Source organism: Heterodontus francisci, chromosome 1, assembly GCF_036365525.1.
Source record: "Heterodontus francisci isolate sHetFra1 chromosome 1, sHetFra1.hap1, whole genome shotgun sequence".
NCBI lineage: Eukaryota > Metazoa > Chordata > Chondrichthyes > Heterodontiformes > Heterodontidae > Heterodontus > Heterodontus francisci.
The window spans coordinates 64,070,178-64,090,141 of NC_090371.1; the positions used below are offsets into that span (position 1 = coordinate 64,070,178).

The window sequence follows — 19,964 nt, forward strand, 5'->3', positions numbered from 1 at the left end:
ATGCAGTCAAGCAAATAATGGTTTTTCACAGGAAAGGATTTTTATTGGAGCATCAGATCTTATATAGAGCAACAGATAGCAATAGATGTGGCAATAATGTTGCACCTATCCATCGGCTATCCATCATTAATTAGAATAATTGTGGCTATCCAGTACTGTACAAGGCTTTTTCAATGCCTATTGCGAGTCTCCTGTATGTCAAAAAAACTACAGATTTCTTGTTAATTAAATATTTTGATGTAAAAAATACTGTAAATTCAACAAATTTTTAATGGAAAAACACATTTCAAGGTCAGTACTTAATGAACATATTACATGTTATTAAATTCTTCATTTTCAGGAAAATCCAGCAGAAAACTCAGAAAATTTGCTTTGGTAAATACATTAAAAGATTCACAAATGGGGGAAATATCTGCAGATTACATCTGTGATTCAGCAACATCTTTCTCACAACAGATTTGTTACCAGACTGAAAACGAAGATGTTTTGGAATTTATAGAGAAGTTAAAAGAAAACTACAAAACTACTTCAGCAATACAGAAAATGAAGTACTACAATTAACAAGATGAAAATCTAATCTAGAAATTAGATCGTTGTCTAACTCATTGTCAATACTGCATGTATCCTACCAGCAGACCAAGGACATCAGGTTTTGTGTTGCAATTTCACTTGAAGGCACCAAAGTACAAGTACTTTTCCAGGAAACGGGAACAACAAATAGACATTATTTGAGCTACAGGTAGTTATTTAAGTTTGTTGTAACGAAATACAAGTGAAGTTTGAAATACTTTTCACCTTAAAAATAAGCTTCACTGTTACTATTTTACCTTCTTTTTGGCTAAAACCAGAAGAAACAAATGATCAAACAAAGAACTGTACAGCACAGGAACAGGCCATTCAGCCCTCCAAGCCTACGCCGATCTTGATGCCTGCCTAATCTAAAACCTTCTGCACTTCCGGGGTCCGTATCCCTCTATTCCCATCCTATTCATGTATTTGTCAATATGCCTCTTAAACGTCTCTATGGTACCTGCTTCCACCACCTCCCCCGGCAACAAGTTCCAGGCACTCACCACCCTCTGTGTAAAGAACTTGCCTCGCACATCCCCTCTAAACTTTGCCCCTCTCACCTTAAACCTATGTCCCCTAGTAACTGACTCTTCCACCCTGGGAAAAAGCTTCTGACTATCCACTCTGTCCATGCCGCTTGTAACTTTGTAAACCTCTATCATGTCGCCCCTCCACCTCCGTCGTTCCAGTGAAAACAATCCGAGTTTATCCAACCTCTCCTCATAGCTAATGCCCTCCAGACCAGGCAACATCCTGGTAAACCTCTTCTGTACCCTCTCCAAAGCCTCCAAGTCCTTCTGGTAGTGTGGCGACCAGAATTGCACGCAATATTCTAAGTGTGGCCTAACTAAAGTTCTGTACAGCTGCAGCATAACTTGCCTATTTTTATACTCTATGCCCCGACCGATGAAGGCAAGCATGCCGTATGCCTTCTTGACTACCTTATCCACCTGCGTTGCCACTTTCAGTGACCTGTGGACCTGTATGCCCAGATCTCTCTGCCTGTCAATACTCCTAAGGGTTCTGCCATTTACTGTATACCTCCCACCTGCATTAGACCTTCCAAAATGCATTACCTCACATTTGTCCGAATTAAACTCCATCTGCCATTTCTCCGCCCAAGTTTCCAACCGATGTATATCCTGCTCTATCCTCTGACAATCTTCATCACTGTCCGCAACTCCACCAACCTTTGTGTGGTCCACAAACTTACTAATCAGACCAGCTACATTTTCCTCCAAATCATTTATATATACTACAAACAGCAAAGGTCCCAGCACTGATCCCTGCGGAACACCACTAGTCACATCCCTCCATTCAGAAAAGCACCCTTCCACTGCTACCCTCTGTCTTCTATGACCGAGCCAGTTCTGTATCCATCTTGCCAGCTCCCCTCTGATCCCATGTGACTTCACCTTTTGTATCAGTCTGCCATGAGGGACCTTGTCAAAGGCTTTACTGAACTCCATATAGATAACATCCACTGCCCTTCCTTCATCAATCATCTTTGTCACTTCCTCAAAAAACTCAATCAAATTCGTGAGAAACGATCTCCCCTTCACAAAACCATGCTGCCTCTCGCTAATAATCAGGATGGTGGATTTTAAGTGGGGGAGGCAGAAAGGGAAAGAGAGCACCAAGGAGCACAATATTTATTGTGTATCACAAACTCCAGCACATGTGTCACCTCCAAAAATTTACTGGGTAAAAATATGGCTTTGAACTGTGCAGGCCAGGAGAGTTCTATGTCTGATCCTTTTCTACTGACAACAAAAGAATTCAATGGGTGTGATATGCTTGACATCCATATCATTTGGCTGGGAAAAGATAACTGTCAATGAAGTTACAATCCTGACACCATATACTGTCTCCTGCTTCAAATATACATATATTAACATCTGGTAAAGAAGGAATTGGGCTTGGCTGCAATGATGCCTATGGCTGAATAACCCACTCACATCTCATGCCACAGGTGAAGAATGCCAACCAGGATGAAGTGCAAGTGGGTCACCGCTGGCCAAGGACATAGATCCCTGCATGAATCACTGCCTTAAAGTAAAAGGGGGTAAAAGACTATTAAAAAGAAAATGAGGTATTTTCTATGCATGAATGCATTTGATTTCATTGTCAGTACAATAGTCAAAATTATGTGTCGCTTGCAATTCAACTGGCTAGTACTAAAAACAAAAAAAAATGATTGTGAAGCTGGTCCTCCACATTATGAATGCACAGCAGTATCTTGTGTTTGCTTTCATCATATTTCTTCCCTTTTTATAAACAGCTGAATTCCCACTACATCAATACAAAGACAAAGCTGGATTTCAATATTGTGAATTCACCTCCAAATTTAATTCAAGAAAATCTGTTGAGATGCTGACAGATTTTATTAAATAATGTCCTGTACTTAATGCTAGATATAGATAACTATTAGCACTAATCATGAATTAAAGCAAAATGCTGGAAATTTTACTCTGCACATAATATATTCTTTGTTTTACTGATGCTCGCATTAGATAATTAAGATTGGAGATGTTCTATTCTCTTAACACTAAAAGTTACTTTCAAAATTTCTTACTCCATCCAGTAAGCACTTTTCTTGATAAGTATGCTTCAGTCTGCTCATTAACACTTAGTTTAGGTCTCACTAGAACCACTGGGCTCCAGATTTCACAGCCTGATCCAGAATTGCCAATTAAAGACCTTAATACCAGAGGAGAGGTGAGAGGAGCACCCCTTGGTCAAGGCAGCACTTGATCAAGTGTGGCACCAAGGAGCCCTGGCAAAACATAAGTCAATAGGGGTCAAAAAGAAAATCCTCCAATGGCTGGAGTTAAATATAAAGCAAAGGAAGATGGCTCCAGTTGTTGGATCATCTGCAACTGCTTCATCAGATGAACTTCCCTCCATTATAAGGTCAGGAGTGATGCTGTTTGTTTTAATGGGAGTCACAAAGAAACAACAACTTATATTTATATAGCACTTTTAACATAGTAAAATGTTGCAAGGTGGTTCACAGTAGTGTTAACAAACAAAATTTGGCACCAAGCGACATAAAAGATGTTAGCCGGAATTTTACGCCACCTCAACGAGCGGGATGGTGGCGTAAAATGGAGCGGTAGGCACGGGAAGACCTTCCCGACCTGCTCCCGCCTCCACCGCCACTTTACACAGGGTGACGGCAGTGAAAAACGGCCCGCACCTCCCACCAGGCCAATCAAGGGCCTTAAGTGAGCACTTAAGGGCCTTCACCCTCCTCCATGTGGATTTTACGCATAGCAAGCAGGCATCCTGGAGCCGGGAGGGCGGGCGTCCTGGAGCTGGGAGAAGCCGCCTAACGAAACCAGGCGGCTTCTCACCATCTCGGGTGCCCAATGGAGGGCCACCCCCGCTGCCCCAACCACCCCTAAGACCCAACATGGCCCCCTTCCCCCCCAAATGACCACCCTTGCCTCGCCGGGGCCCAACCAATTACCCCCAGCGAGGCAACCAAAACTTACCTTCCTTCTCGGCTCCCAAGCATCTTCTCTGCATGCTGGGCTGCAATACCAGCAGTGGCCACCGCTCCCTGCTGGGACTAAGAGCTGCCGGTCCGCTGATTAGCCGGCAGCTCTATTAGGCGGGATTTCCTACCTCAAGCGGGTGGAAGTCCCACCTCAGAGTAATTAAAGCCCGGGGACCCGCAAAATACGGGTCGGATCTCCAGGTGAGGCGGAAGCGGGTTCGCCACCGACCTTTCAGTCAGTGGCCGGCTCCCGTCCGCCTTGGGTAAAATTCCGGCCATTAGGAAACTTCATCAAAAAACTTCATCATAGAAGTAGGTTTTAAGGAGTGCCTCAAAGGAGGAAAGAGAGACAGAGAGGTTTAGCGAGGGAATCCCAGACCTTAGGGTCTAGGCAGCTGAAGGCACAGATTCCAATGGTGGAACGATTAAAATCATAGATCTGCAAGGGGTCAGAAATGGAGGAGCACAGATATCTCAGAGGGTAAGGTTTGAGGAAGTTACAGAGATAGACAATGGAGGCATTTGAAAACAACAATGAGAATTTTAAAAATCAAGGCATTGCTTAACCAGGAACCAACATAGGTCAGCAAATACAGAACACCCTTTTTTAAAAAATTTGTTTCATAGGATTTATTTTTTATTTATTTATTTAGAGATACAGCACTGAAACAGGCCCTTCGGCCCACCGAGTCTGTGCCGACCAACAACCACCCATTTATACTTTTCTTTTCTTTTGGGCCTCCTTATCTCGAAAGACAATGGATACGCGCCTGGAGGTGGTCAGTGGTTTGTGAAGCAGCACCTGGAGTGGCTATAAAGGCCAATTCTGGAGTGACAGGCTCTTCCACAGGTGCTGCAGAGAAATTTGTTTGTCGGGGCTGTTGCACAGTTGGCTCTCCCCTTGCGCCTCTGTCTTTTTTCCTGCCAACTACTAAGTCTCTTCGACTCGCCACAATTTAGCCCTGTCTTTATGGCTGCCCGCCAGCTCTGGCGAATGCTGGCAACTGACTCCCACGACTTGTGATCAATGTCACACGATTTCATGTCGCGTTTGCAGACGTCTTTATAACGGAGACATGGACGGCCGGTGGGTCTGATACCAGTGGCGAGCTCGCTGTACAATGTGTCTTTGGGGATCCTGCCATCTTCCATGCGGTTCACATGGCCAAGCCATCTCAAGCGCCGCTGACTCAGTAGTGTGTATAAGCTGGGGATGTTGGCCGCTTCAAGGACTTCTGTGTTGGAGATATAGTCCTGCCACCTGATGCCAAGTATTCTCCGAAGGCAGCGAAGATGGAATGAATTGAGACGTCGCTCTTGGCTGGCATACGTTGTCCAGGCCTCGCTGCCGTAGAGCAAGGTACTGAGGACACAGGCCTGATACACTCGGACTTTTGTGTTCCGTGTCAGTGCGCCATTTTCCCACACTCTCTTGGCCAGTCTGAACATAGCAGTGGAAGCCTTACCCATGCGCTTGTTGATTTCTGCATCTAGAGACAGGTTACTGGTGATAGTTGAGCCTAGGTAGGTGAACTCTTGAACCACTTCCAGAGCGTGGTCGCCAATATTGATGGATGGAGCATTTCTGACATCCTGCCCCATGATGTTCGTTTTCTTGAGGCTGATGGTTAGGCCAAATTCATTGCAGGCAGACGCAAACCTGTCGATGAGACTCTGCAGGCATTCTTCAGTGTGAGATGTTAAAGCAGCATCGTCAGCAAAGAGGAGTTCTCTGATGAGGACTTTCCGTACTTTGGACTTCGCTCTTAGACGGGCAAGGTTGAACAACCTGCCCCCTGATCTTGTGTGGAGGAAAATTCCTTCTTCAGAGGATTTGAACGCATGTGAAAGCAGCAGGGAGAAGAAAATCCCAAAAAGTGTGGGTGCGAGAACACAGCCCTGTTTCACACCACTCAGGATAGGAAAGGGCTCTGATGAGGAGCCACCATGTTGAATTGTGCCTTTCATATTGTCATGGAATGAGGTGATGATACTTAGTAGCTTTGGTGGACATCCGATCTTTTCTAGTAGTCTGAAGAGACCACGTCTGCTGACGAGGTCAAAGGCTTTGGTGAGATCAATGAAAGCAATGTAGAGGGGCATCTGTTGTTCACGGCATTTCTCCTGTATCTGACGAAGGGAGAACAGCATGTCAATAGTCGATCTCTCTGCACGAAAGCCACACTGTGCCTCAGGGTAGACGCGCTCGGCCAGCTTCTGGAGCCTGTTCAGAGCGACTCGAGCAAAGACTTTCCCCACTATGCTGAGCAGGGAGATTCCACGGTAGTTGTTGCAGTCACCGCGGTCACCTTTGTTTTTATAGAGGGTGATGATGTTGGCATCGCGCATGTCCTGGGGTACTGCTCCCTCGTCCCAGCACAGGCATAGCAGTTCATGTAGTGCTGAGAGTATAGCAGGCTTGGCACTCTTGATTATTTCAGGGGTAATGCTGTCCTTCCCAGGGGCTTTTCCGCTGGCTAGGGAATCAATGGCATCACTGAGTTCCGATTTGGTTGGCTGTATGTCCAGCTCATCCATGACTGGTAGAGGCTGGGCTGCATTGAGGGCAGTCTCAGTGACAGCATTCTCCCTGGAGTACAGTTCTAGGTAGTGCTCAACCCAGCGGTCCATCTGTTTGCGTTGGTCAGTGATTATGTCCCCCGATTTAGATTTGAGGGGGGTGATCTTCTTGATGGTTGGCCCAAGAGCTCTCTTCATGCCATCATACATTCCTCTGATGTTTCCGGTGTCTGAGGCCAGCTGAATATGACTGCATAGGTGTTGCCAGTAGTCGTTTGCGCAACGCCTAGCTGTTCTTTGTGCAGTACTTCTGGCTGCTTTAAGTGCTGCGGATGTTAAATCGCTGGGGGCTTTCTTGTAGTTCAAAAGTGCAATGCGCTTAGCGGCTATGACAGGTTCCAGCTCTTCATTATGAGATTGAAACCAGTCTGCATTTCTCTTCGCACTTTTGCCATAGGTGGTCAAAGCTGACTCATAGATGGCGTCTCTGATGTGGGCCCACTTGGTCTCAGCATCCCCTGTGGGAGTGTTTTGAAGGGCTGTTGCAAGTGAATTTAGAAATTTTTGTAACAGCTGTGGGTGAGAAATTCTGCTCGTGTTGATGCGCGGGTGGCCCTTCTGCTTGGAATGATGCAACTTCTTTGGTCTGAGTCTAACCTTGCTGCACACCAGGGAGTGGTCGGTGTCGCAGTCCGCACTGTGGAAGCTGCGTGTGATTTGAACACTGTTTAAGGCGGCTCGCCTTGTGACAATGAGGTCTAGCTGGTGCCAACGACGTGATCTTGGGTGCCTCCATGAAACCTGGTGACAGGGTTTAGTGTGAAAGAACGAGTTGGTGATGCAGAGGTTATGATAGGTACACAACTCAAGCAGTCTCTGCCCGTTCTCATTCATCCTTCCAACGCCATAGCGCCCAAGGCAGGAGGGCCATGAGTCATGGTCGGCCCCAACCCTGGCATTAAAGTCCCCCAGCAGGAATAGGTGTTCGGTGTTGGGGATGCTGCTAATGATGTTATGGAGTTGTTCATAGAACTGGTCTTTAGCTTCAGGTGCGGAACAGAGTGTTGGAGCATAGATGCTGAGTAGGTGTACTGGACCAGAGGTGGTGAGCAGTCGGATGGACAGTATGCGTTCCGAGCCATTTGAGGGAGGCTCTATCATGCTGAGCAAGGAGTTTCTGATGGCGAAGCCCACTCCATGCTGTCTTGGTTCTTCAGGATCCCTGCCCTGCCAGAAGAAGGTGTAGTCTTGCTCTGCTAGAGAGCCACTCGCGGGGAGGCGAGTCTCCTGAAGTGCTGCAATGTCCACATTGAGTCTACTGAGCTCGTTGTTAATGATGGCGGTCTTCCGAGAATCGTTGATTTGTGTAAGGTCTTCCGACAGGCCAGGACACATAGTTCTGACGTTCCAGCTTGCAAAGCGAAGGGCTGGTACCTTCTTTCCTTTTTTCATGTTGTTTGGTGCGGTGTATCAGTCCACCTTTCGGGCAATGACCCTGAGCTCCAAGCACCCATTGAAGCAGGCAGACTGTGGCGGGACAGAACCTTATTGACCGGGGGCTGCCCGGTTTGAGGCGGGCGGTAGCTGTCCAGTGAGGTGCAATGACCTCTCCCACCGACAAAGGCAACCCGTGGCGCCCAGTTTCTACGCCAATTTATCTGGACTTATAACCCGTAACTGCTGCCTTCCGTGTTGTTTCAGTCGCTGTGAGGCAACTATGGAGTGACCTCTCCATGGCGCATGCCTGGGCAAATTTATGGAGGTTGAGAGTTGCCCAGTCGTCAAAACCCCCCTCTCGGCCTTTCTGGTGGGGTCCAAAGGAGTGCAGGACACGACGTTTGGCACCAGTATGGCTGCAGGAACTGCCGGAAACATGCCAAAGGTGACACATGACCGCCTACGGGGTTCCGCTCCGGATTTTCTGTTAGGGTTTACTCCCTTAGCCTTGGTCTCTCCCGAGACGCCCACAAGGCAGTGGGGTTGTTGGGGCCCCTACACAGGTGTAGGATGGTGCCGGTGGGAGGAGGGGATGCAAGGGGGAGGGGTAGAGGGAGGGGGTGGGGGGGGGGTGCAGGGGAAGGGGGTGCGGGGTGAAGATGGTGCGAGGGGGGGGCGGGCTGGGACGGGGTTGTGAGGGGGTGAGCTGAGAGGGTGGAGCAGGGAAGGGGACGGGGGTGGGGGGGGGTGGAAGGGGGGTAAAGGGGGGGGGAGGGGGGGTGGAATCTGGTGCAGGTAATAAGCCATTTCCTCAGTGCCCACCATCGACGTCCGGAAAGCTCATCCACGTCCTTCGGGAGGTGAAGCATCATTTGGCAGACTTAGAGGTGATTACATTTGTTAAGGGTTTTATTTTTTGCAGTGGTTTAAATAAAGGCATGCAGCATTGCCGACAGTGCGCTGCAGATGCTCTCCGAGCCATCTCCCGCGGGCGCTTTGAAGTTGCGGCCGGGGGGGCCGTTCGTGGATGTTTTGGGTGTTCGGGGCACCTTTTCACAGGACTTCTCTCGGGTTTATACTAATTATACTACCATTTATACTAATCCTACATTAACCCCATATTCCCTACCACATCCCCACCTTCCCTCAATTTCCCTACCACCTACCTACACTAGGGGCAATTTATAATGGCCAATTTACCTAACAACCTGCAAGTCTTTGGCTGTGGGCATCACTGGCAAGGCCAGCATTTGTTGCCCATCCTGCATTGCCTTAATTGAGAAGGCGATGGTCAGCTGCCTTCTTGAACCGCTGCAGTCCAACTGCTGTGGGTACAACCACAGTGCTGTTAGGGAGGGAATTCCAGGAGTTTGATCCAGCGACAGTGAAGGGATGCTGATATATTTCCAAGTCAGGATGGTGTCTGGCTTCGAAGGGAAATTTTGCAGATAGTAGTGTTCCCATACATATGCTACCTTTATCCTTCTGGATGGAAGAGGTTGCGGGTTTGGAAGGTGCTATCAAAGGAGATGTGGTGAGTTGCTGCAGTTCATCTTGGGGATGGTACACACTGCTTCCACTGTGCATCAGTCGTGGAGGGAGTGAATGCTTAAGGTGGGTGGTGGATGGGGTGCCGATCAAGCAGGCTGCTTTGTTGCTGGATGGTGCCGTGCTTTCTCAGCCATACTCATCCAGGCAAATGGAGAATATTCCATGACACTCCTGACTTATGCCTTGTAGATAGTGTACAGGCTTTGGACAGTCAGGAGGTGTATTACTCACAGCAGAATTTCCAGCGTCTGATCCTGCTCTTGTCGCCACAGTATTTATGTGTCTAGTTCAGTTTCTGGTCAATGGCAACTGCCAAGATGTTGATAGTGAGCGATTCAGCAATGGTAATGCTGTTGAATGTCTAGGGGAGATGGTTAGATTCTTTCTTGTTGGGGATCATTGTTGTCTAGTACTTGTTTGGCGTGAATATTACTTGCCAATTACCAGCCCAAGCCTGAATGTTGTCCAGGTCTTGCTGCATATGGACATGGACAACTTCAGTATCTAAGAAATTGTGAATGGTGCTGAACATTGTGCAATCATCAGTGAACATCCCCACTTCTGACCTTATGATGGAGAGAAGGTGATTGATGAAGCAGCTGAAGATGATTGGGCCTAGGACACTACCCTGAGGAACTCCTGCAGCAATGTCCTGGGACTGAGATGAATGGCCTTCAACAACCACAACCATCTTCCCGAGTAATTGTCATGTCTAAAGTGAAGGAAGACAGTTGCAGTTGTTGTAGGACAGTCTTCAACAGCTTCATTAATGTACTTTCCTCCAACATAAGGGCAGGAATGGTACTGTTTGCATATGATTCCAGTGTTCAACTGCCTTTACAAATCCTCTGATAATAAAGCAGCCCATACCAGCTTACAGGACCTAGATGGCATCCAGACTTGGCTGACAAGTGATGGGTATCATTCACAGCACACAGGTGCCAGGTAATGTCCATCCTGAACCAGAGGAAGCTCAGCCAGCTCTCATTGAACTTCAATGCAACCAGCATCACCAAGTCCTTCACTACCAACTTGTTGGGGGTTACCATTATCCAAAAGCTAAACTGGGCCAGCCATATAAAACCCACAGCTACAAAATCAGTACAGAAGCTGAATACTCAAACGACGGGTTCACCTCCTATCCCCCAAACACTCGTCACCTCTAAAAAGCTCATGTCAGGAGCATGATGGAATACTCATCTCTCACCTGGATGGGTGCATCTGCAACAACACTTGATAATTTCCCAAGGTAGAACATTTTTCCTGATTGGTGACCCTACAAATGAATTTAATACTCAACTCCTCTACCACTGGTACATTTTGGCTACCGTGTTACAACCTGAAGGATGAACTACAGCTCACAAAGATTATTTCAACAGCACCACCCGCTTCCACAACATTCATCACCAGGAAGGAAACACCATAACTCAATTTCCCTTTCAAATCACACATCATCCTGACTCGGACATATATCACCAGTCCTTCTTTGTCACAGGGTCAAAACCCAGGAATTCCTTACCTCACATCATCATGGGAGCACCATCACCATAAGGATAGCAGCAGTTCAAGGAATAATCCCACTATCAGCACCTTCTCAGAAAAGACATTTATATAGCTCTTTTCATGACCACAAGACATCCAAAGCACTTTACAGCCTTTGAAGTACTTTTGAAGTGAAGCTTCTGAGGACAATAAATGTGGTCTTACCCACATCTCTCACAATTCAAGTTTAAAAAGTAACATAGTAAATCTGTAATTAAAGCCTGAGGAACTACAATTTAACTTTTCACTTTTGCTCATATCTCTCACCCCAACAAAATGTAAGTAATAAAATTAATGAAGATCATAGAAAATAGAAGTACAAAGCATAACTAAGTGACTGAAAAAAGCTTTTTTACATATTACTATGGGTGTAAAGTTGGAAGGAGGAAAAGGAAAGGGATGTGATAATTACTCTGCTTTCCAGGATCTTTTTAATATCACTTGATTTACAAGCTAATAATTTTAACCCTCATGACTGCAAATGGATTTTTTGACTTTTTAAAAAAAAATCCAGTTTTATTATGATAAATTAATAAGCTGTGCAGCTGTTAAGCAGAATAATCTCTTGAAGCAGGTGTTCCTAAATAATTTCAGATAAAAACTGAATTAAGCAATTGTCTTGATATTACCGATTAAAATAAATGCTGTACTTCTAAATCTTAACCATGATATAAATGGCATAATTGATTTACCAACATGCTGTGCCACCAGCTGCTTTTACATTGGCCTTAAGAGGGGTGCTTGATTGGTTCTTCCCAATGCATGGATTCCTCACTCTTGGTAGCAACCCCGATGTAAACTTTCTCCATTCACTAAGACAAACTGCTGGGAAGACCCTATTCTTTCAGACCTCCCAAGACCCGTGTGCCACTAAACAAGAATGCTGAGTGTCCTCTAAAGCCAGTCTGAAACCAGCTATAGAGAGCCATGGTTCCATGTAGATTCACATCCATGGCTTCTTGATCTCATGTATAATATTCCATATATGCAAAAAAAAACTGTTCACAAAGTATCACAAGACGTGTACTTAAGGCAATCAATACAAAGAATCAAGTGAGGGTAAACTCGCTAAACAAAAAGAACAGACTTTTGTGTTGGGGGAGGGAGAAAGGAATGCAAGACGTTTCGCAGCAGACTCCAGACCCGTTAAAAAGACCAGACTAATCAAAGAGCTTAGTTCAAGAGTCTTAAATAAGACAGGTGTCTCTCACACAGGACAGTCCTGTGACTCACAGTGAAAACAATAAAAAAGTTCAGAAGGACATAACAGCTTATAAAACAAAATGAAGTATGCAGAAAAACTGCAAACAAATACAGGAATTGAAACAAAGCCTTTTATGGCATGGTTACACTGAAGACACTGATGTGAGATCACTACCTGCAAAAGGATCGAGTGCCATCAATGCAGAGTTATACTGCTGGCTCTGACCTGCTTTTCAGTCAATTAAATGGTGCATTCACAGAAGCACACAGGCACAAAGCTCTATTCACCACTATACAAGTAGCTTTTAACTTTTTAGATGCATGGAGAGACTAGGAGAAATTGTGGAGAAAGTTGGCTCTTTGCAAACACTAAACAGTTAAAACATTCTAGTTGTGCCAACAGGTCACCTGAGAGTGCTTCAAAGTTTATCTCACGTGAGTCACAGTTCCACTGAACCAGATACAAAGCCAAAGTGCATAAGGCCACCTTCTCACTCAAGGCTACAGTCATGAAGCTACATTCTCAGGAGTTATTCTCTGTCGGAGAAGAGTGGTGAAAAATTTACCTCTGCAGATAAAGTTAACAAAAAGTAGTTGAAAATTGCAATCGACGACAAAGACATTGAAGCAGCAACTGGATGTGAGAATGTTGGCTGTGGTTGAATATATTTAATGATCTTTTCCCAAATAACTTTTAAAAGACAATGAAAAGTAATGAAAGGTACATATAATAATTACCTCATCTAAATCAAAATAAAATTATAACTATGATGCACAAACTGAATTTCAAAGCTTTGTGAAGACTATTAATGCCAAAATATGATGCAGTATGAAAGATAACTTAACTTTCCATTTTGACAACTTTTGCATTACCTCAGAGCAAAAGTTGTAATATAATAGTTGTAATATAACCATTACACATGAAAATAACATCAATAAAATTGATGAGAAATTCGACCCCATCATATACAAAAACTTCTTGGAGACTGATGTTCAAATTTTATCCTTCTCATACCAACAGCCCAGCTAACACCAAAACTATTTCAGTAACTGCTGTAACAAAAACATGTTCTCTGATTTGCTGTAACATAGCCAACAAAATGGCTGAGCACATGACGAACTGTGACAGAATCAAATTCACTCAAATGACCCAAAGGGAAAATACTGCAGATGCTGGAAATCTGAAATAAAAACAGAAAATGCTGGAAATACTCAGTAGGTCAAGCAGTATCTGCGGAGAGAGAAGCAGAGTTAACGTTCCGGGTCAATGATCTTTCACCAGAACTGGACAAAGAGATGCAACACGTTTAAGGAAGTACAAGGGCAGGGAAAGGGTGGTGCAGGGATGGGGAGGTGGAAGAACAAAAGGAAGTCTGTCATAGGATGGAAGGCAGAAGACATTAAATGGCAAAAGGGATGATGATACAGGCAAAAGGAGATGCTAGTGGGCCAAATAAAGAAACAGAAGATGGGCATAGAGGAGGTATAAATGAGAATACCAGAATCATCAACTGAAGCTCTCTGAAAAAAATGGGGGCAGTGGTTATAATCTAAAATAGTTTTACTCAATGTTGAGTCTAGAAGGTCATTTTGCCTCTCGCTTCTGCTTTCCACCTTTTTCCAGTTCTGATGAAAGGTCGCCGATCTGAAATGTTATCTTTGCTACAAAAGCAAAATACTGCAAATGCTGAAAATCTGAAATAAAAACAGAAAATTCTGGCAATACTCATCAGGTCAGGCAGCATCTGGGAGAAAAACAGAGTTAGTGTTTCAGGTCAATGACCTTTCAAAAGAATGTTATCTTTGCTTCTCTCTCAACAGTTGCTGCCTGGCCTGTTGCGTATTTCCAGCATTTTGTTTTTATTTCACACAGCTGACCAATTGGTGTCAAACTTCAAATGACTTCAGTAACAAAATATTTTTGTCATGTGTACCAAAATATAAAAGTTGTGACGCAAAGAATGGTGATGAAAAATATTTTTGTTAAGATTTTTCCTCATGGTGTATCACACTGACTAGCATTCAGCAGAACTCAAATGTGTTATGTATGTCAAACATTTTCCCAATAGAAAGAGTTAACGTGAATTTAAAGTAATCCTCCCATTATGGTGAACTGGTTCAGAAGGGCGTGTATAAGTTCTTCCTCAAATAAAATACATGAAAATCAAATGTTTTGCTGGCCCTTCATTTCCAGTCCAACTCACCTAAAGGGTTGGGAGATTAAAGAGGGAGCTGGGTGACAATTGCCTTATGTCTGCACTGAAATGAACTCAAGTGATGAAATACAAAATAAATAATTTACCAGAAGCACAAGACAGATGATAAGGGAAATGGAAATGTCACAGTGGTACCAATGGGAAACAAAAGGGTGGGCGATAATCAGAGGGTTGGATTGTTGAGTCAAGATTCACCCCTGTCTGCAGCTTCTGCATTTTTAAAAACAATTTGACAAGATACAAGGCAAGAGAAAAGATTGTCACATTGAAACTGCAATGTGTATTGTTTACATGAAATTCCTTCAGCATTTCATTGGAGATTTTAACACTATATATTAAGCAGATTAACACCAAGATTAGAAATTGGCTAAAATAACTTTCTATCAAGGTTTAGTCGGCTAAATTAATGCACAAAATAATTTCACAGTTCAAGGGCTCCAGAAGTGAATGCGTCACCAAAACAAAAGAAGTGCAACTGAAACCAATTTAAGAAAACATACTTTGCAGCACTATGTCCCTAACTAAATACTGGGAAGAGCGAAGCCATTGTCTTCAGTTCCCACTACAAACTCCATTTCCTAGCAATCAACTCCATCCCTCTCCCTTGCCAGTGTCTGAGACCAAACCAGACCGTTCACAACCATAGTGTCCTATTTAACCCTGAGTTGAGCTTCCGAACCCACATCCACTCCATCACCAAGACCGCCAACTTCCATCTCCATAAAATTGCCACCTTCCCCACCCTCTCAGCTCATCTGCTGCTGAATCTCTCACCCCTGCCTTTGTTATCTCTAAACTCAATTATTTCAATGCTCTCCTGGGCGACCTCTCACCTTGTACTTTCCATAAACTTGAGCTCATCCTAAATGCTGCCGCCAGTATCATAATTTGCATCAAGTCCTGTTCACTCATCACCCCTGTGCTCACTGGCATGCACTGGCTCCTGGTCTACCAACATCTAGATATTAAAATCTCTTCCTCATTTTTATTCCCTCCATGGCCTGTCTCCTCTTCATCTTTTTTACCTCCTTCAGGCCCACAACCCTTCAAATCTTTGTATTCCTCCAATCTGTTCTCTTGCGTATCCCCAACTTTCGTTGCTTCAATATTGGTGACTGTGCATCAGTTGCTGAGATCTAAGCTCTGGAATTCCCTCCATAAAACTCTGTTTCACTCCCTCTTTCTCCTCCTTAAAACCTACCCCTTTGTCCAAGCTTTTGGTCACCTGTGCTAATATCTGCTTATGTGGCTCAGTGTCAAATTTTGTTCAATAACAGTCCTGTGAAGCAACTTGGGACATTTTACTACATTAAAGGTGCTATATAAATGCAGGTTGTTGTTATCGTCCATCAAGCCATTCTAGCTTTCAAGATGGTTTCAGGAACAAGCAACCTGTGTATGAACTATACTTCTGCATTTCAAGGACTTGAACCAACTCCACAAAAAAACTGCAATCTTAAAGCAGACTTTCACTGCAAAATAATCTTCACTCCAACACCACTGGAAGGAACATTTTTAAGCAAAATAAAAAAGGGAAATTTTTGTAGGTACTGCACATTTTGAACTATGATAAAATAAGATCCACAGTAAGATTTTTTTTTTAAAAGAGTTCAAGTGCGTTTTTTTTCACATGTGGATGATCATTGGTATTTTTAATGTAGAATACATTACCACCAGTGAGTTAAAACCATATATTGGGAAGGAGGAAGAAAGAAAAGCTTTGAAGTCTTCCTAACCTATAAAATACACATCGCAAAAGTTAAAGCACACAGTGATTGCAGTGGTTAGCGAGGCAGGAAATAAAAACACTTTGAACTTTACCGTTAACCGAAAGTTATAATTATCTGAAATAATTATGTAGATGGTAACTGTGGTAAATGATCGACTACAAACGGAGTAAACACCAAAGAATTCAAGCGACTAATGGCCCAAAATAATATGCCTTGACCACTTTGTAACTCAAAGGCAATCACAGAATTTCAAAAAAGCGGCAAAATTGATAAAGCTACGGTCCTGCAAATAATGATTTGGAAAAAAAAAACTACTGAAGAGGCAAACCTTTATTATGTTAAATTATTTAGAAAAAATACAACGCAATGCAATAATGCTCGTACTTTCTTGGATAGTACAATTGCGAGGAAGTAAGCAATTATTTCATGAGTCAAATAATTAAAGCAGCGAGGGTCACAGAAATAGCAAATAAAGTTTTAGTTATATGATAGATTTCAATAATATTAAAATTAAATAATGGGACTCATGTTACTTTTAACACTCTCAGGGGTTGGAAACTTTACATGCTAAGTTTAGGAAAGAAACGCCCCGTATTGTATGAATGTATGCTCTGACAAACAATCTACACAGAGAGCATAACCGAGCCAAGTCAAGCAAACCTTCACAGCTACCCCCCACCCCCCACACATGCACAGAGGGAGAAAAATCTCTTCCAGAAACTTTGATTGCAGAGCCACAATACACAAAAAGTTTGTTCAATCCATCCACACCCAATACACATACTGTCCTGGTTACCTTGTGCGTTGTTTGTGGGTCACCCTGCTGAATTATCCATGTCTCCCTCACTCGCCCCGCTTCGCTGCCTGTGGGAACCAAGTCAGACAACACTCACTTGTGCTCCGCCTCGAGCACAGGCTATCTGTCAATCAGTCCCAGCCGAAGCGAGAAGCTCACAAACACCGGATGCACCGCCCCCATCCCCACACTCCCACACCAGCATAGGCCGCTCTTGCTGTCCATCCATGCTGTCCGACGACGGAGGGGAACACGCTGCTGCCAGGCACACACAAAGGCATGCAAATTGTTCACCGCTGTCCTGCACATCTGTAGGTATCTGCAACCAGATTCAGACAGGCGCAAAATGCGTTACTATCTTTTTTGAAGACGATTTATGTTTTGTGCCCAGGCAATCATACAAGAATCACCACCATGTAACAGCAACAGCTTGCATTTATATAGCGCTTTCAGCGAGTGAGACATCCTAGGGCGGTTTACAGGAGAGTAATCAGACAGCAAGCCAAAGGAGGAGATAGGAGGTGTGACTAAAAGCTTGGTCAAAGAGGTAGTTTTGAGGAGAGAGAGAGAGCGGCGGAAAGATTTGGTGGGGGTGCCTTAGTGTCTAGACAACTGAAGGCACAGTTTGCAATAGTAGGGTCAAGGGAGTTGGGGATTGCACAAGAAGCAGAGATGCAATGTTCTGAGAGGATTGGAGGAGGTTACACTGATGAGGAGGTGCAAGGCTTTGGAAGGATTTTAACACGGTAATCAGAATGTTAATAAAAGCACACTGGTGGACAAGGGGCCAACATAAGTCAGTGAGCCTGGGGGTGATGGGTGAATGTGATTTGGGCAAGTTCGGATACAAGCAGTAGAGTTTTGGATGAGCTCAAGTTTACAGAAGTTGAAAGATGTAGGTTAGCTAAGAGAGCACTGGAATAGGAGAGTCTAGAGAATCATAGAAAGTTTAAGGCACAGAAAGAGGCCACTTGGCCCATCGTGACTGTGCTGTTAAAAAAAGATCCACCTATTCTAATTCTACCTTCCAACATTTGGTCCCTAACCCTGCAGATTATGACACTTGAGGTGCATATCCAGACTCCTTTTGAATGAGTTGAGGGTTTCTGTCTCAATTACCCTTTCAGGCAGTGAGTTCCAGACCACCACCACTGTGTGAAAAGGTTTTTCCTCATCTCCCCTCTAATTTTTCTACCAATCACTTTAAATCTATGCACCCTCATCACTGGCCTCTCTGGTAAGATGGATAGACCCTTCACCTCCACTCTATCCAGGCCCCTCACAATTTTGTACATTTCAATCAGATCTCCACTCAGCCTTCTCTGTTCCAAGGAGAACAACCCCAGCCCATTCAATCTTTCCTCATTGCTGTATTTTTCCAGTCCTGGCAAATCTCTGTACCCTCTCTAGTGCAATTACATCCTTTTTGTATAAGGTGACCAGTACTGCACACAGTACTCAAATTGTAGAGGTAACAAAAGCATGGAAAACTGTTTCAGCAGCAAATAAGGCATGGAGACAGGCGATGTTGTAGAGGTGGAAATAGGGGATTACAGCCCCATCAGTCTACTCTCAATCATCAGTAAAGTGATGGAAGGTGTCAACAACAGTGCTATCAAGCGGCACTTGCTTAGCAATAACCTGCTCAGTGACGCTCAGTTTGGGTTCCGCCAGGACCACTCAGCTCCTGACCTCATTACAGCCTTGGTTCAAACATGGGCAAAAGAGCTGAACTCAAGAGGTGAGGTGACAGTGACTGCCCTTAACATCAAGGCAGCATTTGACAGAGTATGGCATCAAGGAGCCCTAGCAAAACTGAAGTCAATGGGGATCGGGGAAAAACTCTCCACCAGTTGGAGTCATACCTAGCGCAAAGGAAGATGGTTGTGGTTGTTGGAGGTCAATCATCTGAGCTCCAGGACATCACTGCAGGAGTTCCTCAGGGTAGTGTCTGAGGCCCAGCCATCTTCAGCTGCTTCATCAATGACCTTCCGTCAGTCATAAGGTCAGAAGTGGGGATGTTTGTTGATGATTGCACAATGTTCAGCATCATTCGCGACTCCTCAGATACTGAAGCAATCCGTGTAGAAATGCAGCAAGACCTGGACAATATCCAGGCTTGGGCTGATAAGTGGCAAGTAACATTCGTGCCACACAAGTGCCAGGCAATGACCATCTCCAACAAGAAAGAATCTAACCATCACCCCTTGACATTCAATGGCATTCCCATTGCTGAATCCTTCACTATCAACATCTTAGGGGTTACCATTGACCAGAAACTGAACTGGAGTAGCCATATAAATACTGTATCCACAAGAGCAGGTCAGAGGCTAGGAATCCTGCAGCGAGTAACTCACCTCCTGACACCCCAAAGCTTGTCCACCATCTACAAGGCACAAGTCAGGAGTGTGATGAAATACTCTCCACTTGCCTGGATGGGTGCAGGTCCAACAACACTCAAGAAGCTCGACACCATCCAGGACAAAGCAGCCCGCTTGATTGGCACCCCATCCACAAACATCCACTCCCTCCACCTCTGACGCAGTGGCAGCAGTGTGTACCATCTACAAGATGCACTGCAGCAATGCACCAAGGTTCCTTAGACACACCTTCCAAACCCATGACCTTGACCAACTAGAAGGACAAAGGCAGCAAATGCATGGGAACACCACAAGTTCAACTCCAAGTTATACACCATCCTGACTTGGAACTATATCACCGTTCCTTCACTGTCACTGGGTCAAAATCCTGGAACTCCCTAACAGCACTGTGGGTGTACCTACCCCATATGGACTGCAGCAGTTCAAGAAGGCAGCTCACCACCACCTTCTCAAGGGAAATTCAGGATGGGCAATAAATGCTGGCCTTGCCAGTGATGCCCACATCCCATGAATGAA

The 19,964-nt window shown here is 44.6% G+C and overlaps 1 protein-coding gene across 2 annotated transcripts in view; it reads right to left on the reverse strand.

The window, feature by feature from the left end:
- The window catches only part of il11ra (interleukin 11 receptor subunit alpha), a 180,783-nt gene extending 163,586 nt beyond the window's left edge, over positions 1-17,197 (reverse strand). For both annotated transcript variants that reach the window (XM_068031332.1, XM_068031309.1), the window contains exon 1: positions 17,068-17,197. The gene's annotated coding sequence lies outside the window, so the exon portion shown is untranslated. The remainder of the gene's footprint in view (positions 1-17,067) is intronic.
- Positions 17,198-19,964: the final 2,767 nt, after the last annotated feature.